The sequence below is a fragment of the Agelaius tricolor genome, unplaced genomic scaffold, assembly GCF_023055355.1.
Source record: "Agelaius tricolor isolate 1412-34295 unplaced genomic scaffold, bAgeTri1.0.p SCAF_4, whole genome shotgun sequence".
Classification (NCBI taxonomy): Eukaryota; Metazoa; Chordata; class Aves; order Passeriformes; family Icteridae; genus Agelaius; species Agelaius tricolor.
In genome coordinates this window covers 42,149,111-42,158,864 of record NW_027269264.1, presented here as the reverse complement: position 1 = coordinate 42,158,864, position 9,754 = coordinate 42,149,111, and positions in this window count along the sequence as shown.

Below are 9,754 nucleotides of genomic sequence, written 5' to 3'. Positions count from 1 at the left end.
ACATTTATACATCTACAGTTTAGACTTCTACCTCTCAGCTATCCACCTTGTCTATAAGGCAATAGAGAAGAAAGGACTACTTCAGGTCATGAGTTATCTATACTTTTTCAGACCTCTTATGATATGATATCTTTAAGACACTGGAAAAGCCTGATTCACTCACTGGTTATTAGAAAAGCCCATACTAACCAGCTCAGGTAAAGATATCACTAATTATTTCAATAAATTTTATTACCCAAACTTAGTACAGCTGAAGGTAAAGACAGCCAGTACTTAGTTCCTTGTTAATTACAAGTAGCATCTATTAATGTTAAGTGTATACTATGGCTTTCCCTTATTCAGAAAAAATGGTCAGTTTTCTGCTTGAAATTTTAACTGTCCTTCCCAAGAAAAATTCATCATGCAAACAAACCTACAAACCAATAAATAAATAGAATTCTAATTCACAGGTATTGAGAAGAATCCTTTCTGTTGGTTACTATGACTATGTAAAGGCTCAGATTCCAATTTTTAGGAACCCATTCTGTGTGGTCATGACAGGAAAATATTTTAAAATTATATACTGTCCTATGTATGTCTGCTACACTGTGGCCTCAACTGCTTTAATAGGACTCATTCACATGTGGAATTCTGACAAACAGTAACAGAGCTTAAGTTAATGATTATAGATATAGTAGGTGGTTTTGTTTTCTTTTGGTTTTGGTTTTTTTTTAATGTACTGGAGAGTAGAAAACAGTTTGTTAACAGGAAACTAGTTTGAGTTCATAATAGACAGACTTATAGCTTAATAGACAGACTTATAGCTTAATACTTTACCTCCTGCTATGCAAGGTTACACTCACTCCTTTCTCCTTTTATTCACAACATTCCTCATCTTTGGAAGAGATTGTAAAACTTATCTTCGAAACCCCTCTCACTTTCCCGCTTGAAATTCCCAAGATCTACTCAAATCAAATCAATTTTCACTTTTAAACCAAAATATAATGTTGGCATTCTATTTGTGTGGGTAAATATAAATATAAATATAAATATAAATATAAATATACGTACACCTATAAACGTAAATATAAATAAATATATATAAAATCTGTTTTTTTATACTTTTAAGCACATATTCTCTCTCATAAAGTAGCTGATGCTTGTCTAATGAAATCCTTTAAAGAGTTGAAAAACAGACCTAAGTTAAGGTTAGCTACTGTCTGCTTACACAAAAGTTATTGCCACTGTCCAAAGTAAGGAAAATCTTTGATTTACCATAAAAGGGTATCAGTTCTAATGCCATTCCTTTTCTTTGTTTTTTTTTAACTTCTCCCTCAACCGTACTGACTTGAAGACCCATCTGAAGATTCTAAATACTGTTAAAAAAAACCAATAATTAATAGCTTAGATAGAGTAACATAATTTAAATTTGTTTCTAAAACTGGTGGAATGGTATATTTTGAATATTATATAAATGTATATGTTTTTATCTGACCTAAAGAGAACTTTGAGAAGTTAAATGAGAACTTTGCATGCTACAGTATGTTGGACTAAACAAACATAATAACCATAATAATTCCCTTGACCTTAATGTCTGTTCATTCTAAAACAAATTTATGGCCATAGCACAGGAAATTCCTTTGCTCTGGCAGGCCATCTTCTATATTTTGCAGGCCTAAAGATTTGGAGAAAGTCAGTAAAATAGATCTTGAAACACATACAGAAACTTACCTTTTTTAATATAAAATGTCAGGACCAAGGACAACATTATATGCAAAGTATTTAATCAAACTGATTGATTTAACAGCTTGGGCTATTTTAAAATGGTATTATTTTTTGTTGTGAATTGATTAAAGAAAATACAAAGCTGAGTAATTATCTGAATTTATAAGTTTCTTTGCCCCTCCAAAATAGTCCAAAGGATGCTAAAACAATGTAAAACAATTATTCTAATATAATTTATCAAGAAGAGTTAAATTAAATTATAAGAAGTCAGTTCTGTAAGATTTTCATCACAATGCTTGTATCATTATATTTCTTACATCAGTATTCTAATTACTCTAATTTTATTTACTAGCAATCTCATTCACAAAACAACCCCTTGCAAATCTGTCAATCAAAGTGTCTATGCAGACAAATTTCGGAAAAGACAATAACTAACAAAAGATCAAGTTCAGAGGATTCTTGACATACATTCATAGATTTCCTTTGTTTACAAAATATCACATACTGATGCCATGTGCAAAATCTCAAATAGTAAATTGTGTTTCACTGTCTTGAATGCTCATGCTTTGTAGAAAATCATAATGTGTACCTACACTGCTACATAATTTCCTGCATGAATTCGTTTTGCATTCTACACATGACTAAAAACTGTAAAAAATTTGATCTCACAGTTTCTTTCTCTGTTAGCTTGGGTGACTGTTTTGAAAAGCAGAAATCCTGCACCTTTTCAAATCTCACTTCTCCCCAGTCTTGCTATTTCCCATGTGAAATGCTCAATTCTGATTCAGCATTGTAATCACTACTGGAAATCTTGCTGTCAGAGCTGTAGCCAAGATTGCTGCTTATCTTAAATTAGATATTATGACTATAAGACACTTATGAGTGTGGTCTAAACTTCCCTATTTCTGTACCCCTTTCTTTATCTTGCTAGTTAGAAAGGTCTTCATGCTGCTCTATATACCACCAACTGGCTACATGACCCAAACACACAATTAGAACTAGTAAAAATGCAAGTATAAAACTAGCTATAAAATAATTCCAAATGTTTTTACATGAGTTATTGGAATAGCTATTTATCTAACACATATAATTGATACATGTTCCTTTTCTGGGTTAAGTACAGATGGCCCATCCACCCTTGTTACAACCAACAGAATTTTGCGTCAGATTGATGGTACGTGACACATCATGATATGCATCCATTGGTGTCCCCACATATTATCCAGGCCTGGTGTTAGCTGGATTTTGGCTGCCCTGCATTCACAGCATTCACTGGCAATTTTTTTGAATTAAGGTGATACAACAGTACATTCTTTACTTGCAAACATATGGAAAACATCTACAGAAGCAAGGAGCTTTCTGGACGCTCAGGCTGTCTTCCCTTGCCTTGATCTACAGAGACTCAAGGTCCTCAAAAGTTCATAATTCCTATGGTAACTCTTTCCCCATGTTTCAAGGGGAAATCCCATAAATTCAAGGCCTACCACATTTGTTAGTTCCTGAATGAGTTTGTGAAGATGTCAGTATTTTTTCACTTTTTCCATCACAATCGTTTCTAAAGCTGTGTCCGGATACTCATGTCACACAGCCACAGCCACCGTGAATGCTTGGTTCTCCTTCATAGAACTTACGTCCAGTTTCTATAACTCAATGCTGTCATCTCTCATATTTGGTTCCTGAAGCATTGTCCAATCTTTCTTTTTAGCTTCTTTGATAACATTTCACATATGTCTCTCCAAAGCAAGAGGAATATTTCAGGGAGACTAGCTCCTATCACCACACCACTACAGGCCTTGTTTTCCTAATTGCTACAGTGTATCTAGCAGCCTCAAACACCAGCATTCATGTCATCCAAGTAGTTTTAAACATGGAAACTGGGATTGAAATCATTAGCTCCCTGCCAGACCCTCAATTCAGGGGCCTAGGAAACACATTCAATAATGTGCTGCTAATCTACAAAATGCTGTTCCTGGAGGTTTGTGATTACTGTCCCCAGATCAGCTTATAGAATGGGCAACAAATGTCAAATGGACCAGCTGGTGAGATACCAACTTCAGATGATTCCTGAACAAAAGTCGTCTGAAGAATACTTCAAAATCTCAGGAAAAACCCTCAAAAATATTTTTGAGGAAAACATTCTATTTTTTTAGCAGCTTTAAAGAAGTGATAATGACTTAGCTGAGTGCTGAAGAAAGAGATTACTAGAAGACATTACTACATTTTGATATCTGAGGTATGTATTCCTCCTTGGCTGAGTAAGATACTTTTAGAAAAGCTCATAAGAAAAGACTTTTCAGAAAAGACTCTAAAATCAGATGAAATAGTTCTGAAAACAAACATGGTCAGTGATGTGACCATTCATTTTATTTTAAAAAGAGCACTCAAAGAGTACTCTTGAAAGCAAAAAATCTGGTTCTTTAAGCAGTCAAAACTCAGTTCTCTTCTGGTGACACAAGACCTTCCAGTAGAGCCTGGACAACTTCTAAAGAGGTTCAAGATGTTGGGCAGCTAAACGTACGTTAGGTGCACAGATATTTGATAGGTATTTTGACAGGTATTTGATAGGTATTTGATAATGGTGCCAGAATGACTTAATTGAGAAGGCGCAACCTATGGGTTCTGGAAAAGGTCAAAAAGGCTAGTTTGGCTGCAGAATTTGGGAAAAATATTGTCCTGAATTGCTCCACAGGAAGTTATTAGGATTGCTGAGCTAACTTTAAAGCCTCTGCAAAATGTGCTGACTTGAACCAAGGTCTTGCCTCTGAGCCAGGTCCTATTGTAGAAATAAGATTTCCACAGGCAGTGAATACAAATTAATCCAGGCATAACATTCACATCCACTGCTTCATCAATAAGCAGACTATTAATAAAATTAACTCTGCCTCCGGCTTATATGTTGTTATTTTAATAATTCCAATGTGGTCACTGGGTACTTGTACACTGATATACTGCAATAAAACAACTCTGATGAAGGAAACACAATTTCTTTAGCGAGAAAACATAAAAGTTAGATAGACCACAGAAACACATTAAATTGTTCATGCTTATTACACTGAAAAATATCTTGAAGATGAAGAAAATTTCTTTCTTTAGATGCTGTGATATAAGATGTTTATGAATTTTATTTTTTTTCCCCTATCTGGGTACAAATCCACCCTCAGGTCACTCTGAATCTTCCACTATTAATGAATCACTAGCATCTGAATAAATGCTATTCCACAATAGAATCCATAGTAAATATTGCGCATCGAGGAAAAAAGTTCATTGCAGCAGTTTCCACAGTTCCAGTTCAGCAGATTGCTTCTGGCCTGAAGAAACCTTAGCTCTCCAGTACAGATTACTAGTCTCAACAGAACACTGCAACTAGTTAGGCAAAAGTCTGCTGATTTTGACATGATTCTGGGAAACTGAAGATGCTTTTCAAAGAGTCTTTCAATGTGAAGAAGGGCAATTTATAATTCTGACTTTGAAGCTAAGTGCTTTTTTAATCTTCCAACAAAATTATGCATATTACATTCTCTATCAGCTGTCCACTATTTCAATATGATCCACATTCAGAAAGATCCAGACTTACAGCCCACAAAACAAATTACTTATATAGACAGGTAGATGGAGCAGTGGGTTGTGAATTATGAGTCTCTGCAGGTAAAAATTATTGTAGCACCACTGAAACAGAGTTACTGCAATCCTCAGGAGTTCAAACCTGAGCTGGAGCCTGGTTTGCAGCTTCACTAAAAAAGGCAGCAATGTGCTCCTCATTGTAGAAAGATTGTTGCAAACTTCTAATTTCTCATAAATCATATCATTAAAAAATAAAGAGGTAATCCTTGCAAAAAGCTGAAGTTTCTGCACTACAGGGATCTTTTTCTTTGTTGTGTGTGTGCTTTCTTTCTGGGGTGAATTGTTTGTTTCATTTTAGCGTGGGTTTTGTGTGTTTGTGCTGAGTTTTCTTCTGAGTTTTTTGTGGGTTTGTTTTGTTTGTTGGTTTTTGGGGCATTTTAGTTGGTTGATAGATTTTTGTTGTTTTATTTTGCTATTTTAATGCAGGCCATAAAACATAGGCTGTCATCATGACCACATTTGTGTTCCTTAAAAAAAACCAAGATTTTTTCTTCATGATTAAGAAGATTAAAGGAAAGCTTGGGCAGTGATCTAAATTTAAATATTGCTTTTGCAATAAAAGCAATATAAGAGACATGGAAGAAGAATATGTGCATCAAGGAAAAAGGAGAGAGACAATGTTCCTATCTATTAGGAAAGGAAAAAATTAATATAATTAGTTTTCACAGTGCTATTATAATAATAGCTACCTTTTTTCTGTAACCAAACAGTAATAAGTAATTATATTATGCAGACCAGCTGTGAAGGTAATGAATACAGTGCAATGCAATACAATGTAAGATTCTGCAGACTATGTAATTATTTTGAGAAATTAGTGACATCAATTAGCCTCCCTTCACAGCATGCTCTCAGTAAGTTATTCTTTTATACAGCTTCATAAGTGAAATCTATCTGAACAATAATATTGGTTATACAACATACCACAAGCGCATGTTAAAAACAAAACAAAACAAACTTAATTGTTAAGAAGCAGTAATAAAGAGAAAAAGAAATTTGTGTGCAGAACTGCAGAAAGCCCAAGGCATTAATGAAAATAATTAACCCTCTACACCTAAATTCTGGCCTCATTGTAAATCTTCTTTGTATATTGCAGTAGAATTAGTGCACTGATGTTAATAACTGAGTTATTATACCTACCTTTAGTCCAAAATCCTATAAACACATTGCAATTTCTAGGTTCTTGGTTTTGTATAACACAATATTAATTTCGGTTTTTCAACCCCCCACACTTGAAAATACCAGTTCCATTCCCCTCAGACTCAATGCCATAGCTGCAGTGACTTCAGTGCTGCAGAAACAGTGCTCCAACACAAAAAAAATTGACAGGCCAGAGAAGTCAGTACCTCATTCACATGGAATAGACTGTGTTCTGTAGTGTATAGTTTGAAGAACTAAATATTCATGGTAAAGTTTGGCAGTGTTTTATGGAGCTCAAAGATAACTTACAAACAGGTACATAAGTAAGTAAATAAGCAAGCAGAAATCTCCCCAAAATTAAAGAGATTGGTGGAAGATGTATAGCAGTAAATGATACTGTACAAACTCATCTCTTTCTGGTCTTCCTGTATTTTTCTGGTACACCTAATTTTGATCTCTACAAATTTAAAATGAATATTTAAAAACTTGCACCTAGAGAAAATGCATAAAGAAAAGCAGCATGACTGATGATGTGAGACACTGGAGAACTGTTAAGGAGGAAAATCAGAAATTTCAGTAAGAACACATATATTAATTTGTATATTAATTTGATTATATTAATTTGTATATTATTTGATTCACAGTTACACTATGATATTTGATACATAATCCAAAAAATAACAAGAAGAAATAAAACATATTGTAGGGAACAGATGTAACACAGAACACAAGGGTATTTTCCATAACATTTCCTACCAACATTATTTAAACTAACACAATACGCAAAACAAAAATTTTATAAAGATCCTATTGTACAGCAAAAAGGATTTTTGGCACATATGTACCACTGGTTAATACAGATGGAGCTGAAGCATGGGCATTCTCCAAGAATATCAAGTATCAGTTAAAAGCTGAGCTGTAAAACACGAAAAGATTTATGCATAGAGTACTTCATGCCAAATCTTGCAAGGTCTTAGTTCTGGTACTTGAAGAAGAAGCCCTCAAGTATTTCAGACATAATAAAAATCAGACTACAGACCCACAAGTTATGTGTGGTGAATTCTAGTACAGTCCTAGAATCAGATAGGAAAAAATGGAGATTATGAAAATGAACAACAAAGTCATCAAGGTGAAAGACATGCTGGAGACTGAGGATAAGCAAGTGTAAGAAAAAAAACATAAATGTAAATTACCACTAATCCACAGTGCAGTGTAAACTATCCAAGATTATAATATGGGATGTCAATGATAAATATTCACTTAGAATCTATATGAACACATTCTGTAGTATTTTCCATGCAGTGCATAGCAAAGTGTAATAACAACAGTGAACACTGCAGAAGCATGTAACATCTCTCTTACAATATCAGTGCTGTCATACTATTCCTTTAATAGAAGAAAATTAGACACACTTCTGGCTATTTGAAGTCAGTCTTGCATTATGCATTCCTCTCTTGTGTTACAGATTAGAGATCTTTCTCTCCCAACAAGTAAAATAAATTAAAATTGCTCATACCTTCTTTAAGAGAGGAATAAAAAAATCCATGAAAAAATGAGTTCTACATAAATTACAGTCACACTATGTAAGATTGCCTGACTTTGAAACTATTTGAAAAATTTTGGTTCCTCTTTCTTCAGCCCTGACCTTTGGGACAAAAAGCATTTCCACTGGTTCTGGTTTTTTTGCAGGAATAACACCTCCTAGAGGGGAGAAGAATTGTGTCTTTCTGATATTTTTAATTTTTGCTACTTTTTCAAAGTCCAGTTTGTCAAAGTCTTTAATTTTAATCACAAATACTTCATCAGATTCTATGGAACTACTGGTGTACTTATTCTAGATCTCATATTCTAAAAACAACAATTGCTGAAACTGAGTTAGGAGGCACAGTTCAAAGTTACCAATTATGTTTAATTTATAGCACTAAGGAAAAAATCCTTCCTCAGCATTTGGTGACATCTAAGAAACACATAAATTATGCAAGCCAACCATATTCTTTTAACTAAATTGACCTTTTTCTTTTATCCATAACTACGGGTAATGATTTTGTATACTATTACAATCCACTGAAACTAATAATACTTGTTTTTCTCACATTAAAATAACCTAGTATCTTATCTACTTCTGGGCCTCAGTTAGCTTCATCTAGAGATTCCTGCTTAAAATGGATTTGCTCTTTACTACTAACGTATGAAGCTTTGAACTCTGAGAATTTGGCAACATGTTACTAACATAGCTTGAACTACTGTACATACAGCAACATGAATTGTGAAATGGAGGGTTTGAGGTTTTTTCTGGTTTGACTCTCCAAAACAGATAGTCATCTGTAAGTCTGTAGTGTATTTTACTTGCTTGAATGTGTTCAAATAAATAAGAAATGCTAGCTCAGTCCAGCAATTAATCTTTTCTAATGTTTTCCTTTTGACATTGCCTATGCAAGACATATGACACCACCACAAAAACAAATTAATGAATCATAATATTAAGAATAATTTGGTAAATATTAGAAATAATTCTTCATCATTTTCATTCTCAAGAAGTGCTATTCTCCAACATGAGAATATACAGTCTCCACATATTTACCAAATGTTAATAAATTTCATATAGGCTTGAAATAATTTTAGTCGAAGAGAAGGTCCTTAGCTTCCCTGCTTCTTCCTCTGATGTAATACATTTAATCTGAATAAATAAATAAATAAATAAATAAATAAATAAATAAATAATCCTTCACTATGATTTGAAGGCAAGCTCAATTCCTTCATTTAGCTGAAGTATAGTGACACAGGGAATAAAAAAGTTTGGTTGTTTGGTCTGGTTGTTTGGTTTAGATTTTTTTTAAGCAAATACAGAAGTCCATCTGAATTTGGTAGGTGGAATATAGACTAAAAAAGGGTATAAAAAAACTCCCAGCTTTATAACCCAGAGGGTGCTGACTTCTGTGGATTACCACCCAGCACCCAGACTTGTAATTCTGTAATAAACCGCAACATCAACTCTGTGTGCTGTTGGCTCCAGTACACTGGGTTACGAACTCTGTTTTGGAATAACAGTAGTAGTAACACAACTGACTGGCAAAAATGAAATGACAGTTTTTCCATAAACTCAGTCTTCTTTTAGTTTGGATGCCATTTTCATTTCCTTTAATTTTATGCATAAAACCTTTGACTGGAAAAAATGTGTCTTGTCTTTTAAACTGGCACCAACCAAGCTAAAATTCTCATTCAGCAGAAGTTACACATGTAACTTCTTAATGTACTTAATTTCATCAACTTTGAGAAGTCCCACTGACTATCT